This window comes from Balaenoptera physalus, assembly GCF_965194825.1.
Source record: "Balaenoptera physalus genome assembly, chromosome: 4".
NCBI classification, from domain to species: domain Eukaryota; kingdom Metazoa; phylum Chordata; class Mammalia; order Artiodactyla; family Balaenopteridae; genus Balaenoptera; species Balaenoptera physalus.
Window position 1 is genome coordinate 65,960,063 of NC_138891.1, and position 2,477 is coordinate 65,962,539.

Consider the following 2,477-nt stretch of genomic DNA (forward strand, 5'->3'; position numbering starts at 1 on the left):
CCTGTGAGCCACAGCTACTGAGCCTGCATGTCTGGAGCCTGTGCTCCACAAGAAGAGAGGCCACGACAGTGAGAGGCCCGCGCACCGCGATGAAGAGTGGCCCCTGCTCGCCGCAACTAGAGAAAGCCCTCGCACAGAAACAAAGACCCAACACAGCCAAAAATAAATAAATAAATAAATAAATAATAAATAAATAAATAAATAAATAGAAATAACAAGTAGTTAACATTGTATATATATAAAAAAAACCAACAAAAAAAACTGCTGCTTAGACTTTTTTTTTTTCCTCATTAAACTTTTTTAGGGTCTCAAATTCTGTGACAGATTTTTGGTCAAGTTGTTTCCATTAAAAAGTACTGATTTTAAAAACTAATACCTTAAAACTGCCACACACAAAACAAATGGTCCACAAAACATTCTCCTTTCCTTCTGAAGATTTTACCATGCATTGTTATCATTAACCAGTCTTTTGCTATTAAACTTAAATGGCCAATTGAGACAAACTGTCCTGAGACCGTTCTTCCACCACTGATTAAGACTGTGGTGGCAGGTATTGGGGATAATAGTCATTTAGCCTCTGAGCTTTCTGGGCAGACTTGGTGACCTTGCCAGCTCCAGCTGCCTTCTTGTCCACTGCTTTGATGACACCCACAGCAACCGTCTGTCTCATGTCACGAACAGCAAAATGGCCCAGAGGAGGATAGTCAGAGAAGCTCTCAACACACATGGGTTTGCCAGGAACCATATCAACGATGGCAGCATTACCAGATTTCAAGAATTTGGGGCCAGCTTCCAGCTTTTTCCCAGAACGATGATCAATCTTCTCCTTCAGCTCAGCAAACTTGCAAGCAATGTGAGCTGTGTGACAATCCAGCACAGGTGCATATCCAGCACTGATTTGGCCTGGATGGTTCAAGATAATCACCTGAGCTGTGAAGCCACCTGCTTCCATCGGTGGGTCATTTTTGCTGTCACCAGCCACATTGCCACAGTGAACATCTTTGACAGACACATTCTTGACATTGAAGCCCACATTGTCCCCAGGAAGGGCTTCACTCAAAGCTTCATGGTGCATTTCAACAGACTTCACTTCAGTTGTCACATTGACTGGAGCAAAGGTGACCACCATGCCAGGTTTGAGAACACCAGTCTCCACTCAACCCACAGGGACAGTGCCAATACCACCAATTTTGTAGATGTCCTGGAGGGGCAAACGCTAGGGCTTGTCAGTTGGGCGAGTTGGTGGCAGGATGCAATCCAGAGCTTCAAGCAGTGTGGTTCCACTGGCATTGCCATCTTTTCAGGTGACTTTCCATCCCTTGAACCACGGCATGTTAGCACTTGGCTCCAGCATGTTGTCACCATTCCAGCCAGAAATTGGCACAAATGCTACTGTGTCGGGGTTGTAGCCAATTTTCTTAATGGAGGCACTGACTTCCTTAACAATTTCCTCGTATCTCTTCTAGCTGTAGGGTGGCTCAGTGGAATCCATTTCGTTAACTCCAACAGTTAGTTGTTTCACACCCAGAGTGTAGACCAGAAGGGCATGCTCACGGGTCTGCCCATTCTTGGAAATACCAGCTTAAAATTCACCCACACCAGCAGCAACAATCAAGACAGCACAGTCAGCCTGGGATGTACCTGTAATCATGTTTTTGATGAAGTCTCTGTGTCCTGGGGCATCAATGATGGTCACATAGTACCTGCTGGTCTCGAATTTCCATAGGGAGATATCAATGGTGATACCACGCTCACGTTCATCTTTCAGTTTGTCCAAGACCCAGGCATACTTGAAGGAGCCCTTTCCCATCTCGGCAGCCTCCTTCTCGAACTTTTCAATGGTTCTCTTGTCGATCCCACCACATTGGTAGATCAGATGGCCAGTAGTGGTAGACTTCCCCGAATCTACATGTCCAATGACAATGATGTTGATGTGAGTCTTCTCCTTTCCCATTTTTGCTTAGGTTTAGTGGTGGTTTTCATGACACCTGTGTCCTGGCGGCAAACCCGTTGCAAAAAAGCTGCTAAGCCTCGGGCATTTGGGATAGTGCCCTGACCCTGACCCCTCTAATAGGCCATCTATGTGTTACACCAAGATTTCAGTCTGCCTAGGTCAGCTTGGGGTTGGACCTTCTTATCTGAATGTCCATAGCATCTTCCTTTCCTTTCCTTTCTGGAGCAAATTGATTTATACATCTTACTCTGACTCAACCTCGCTCTAAAGGTATTCACATTTTTGAAAGGCAGTTATCTTGAGAGGTGTCCCCTTATACAAGGACTTGGGTGGTAGCGTTGGAATTTCAGTCTGTGTCGTATCCCTTCACTTCTAAGCCCAATAATTCTTCACTCCCATCTTAATAGGCTTACAGTATTATTTTGAGGACATAAGAAGATATTCCCTATTTTCAAGATTTATTCACTCAACAAATGTTTATTGAGTACATATTATGTGCCAGGCATTGTTCTAGGCACTAGAG

At 44.7% G+C, this 2,477-nt stretch overlaps 1 pseudogene across 1 annotated transcript; it reads right to left on the bottom strand.

Moving 5' to 3' along the window:
* Nucleotides 1-286: 286 nt before the first annotated feature.
* Nucleotides 287-1,984, bottom strand: LOC309660622 (elongation factor 1-alpha 1 pseudogene; annotated as a pseudogene). The gene has a single exon. The product of its transcript is annotated as an elongation factor 1-alpha 1 pseudogene (transcript).
* Nucleotides 1,985-2,477: the final 493 nt, after the last annotated feature.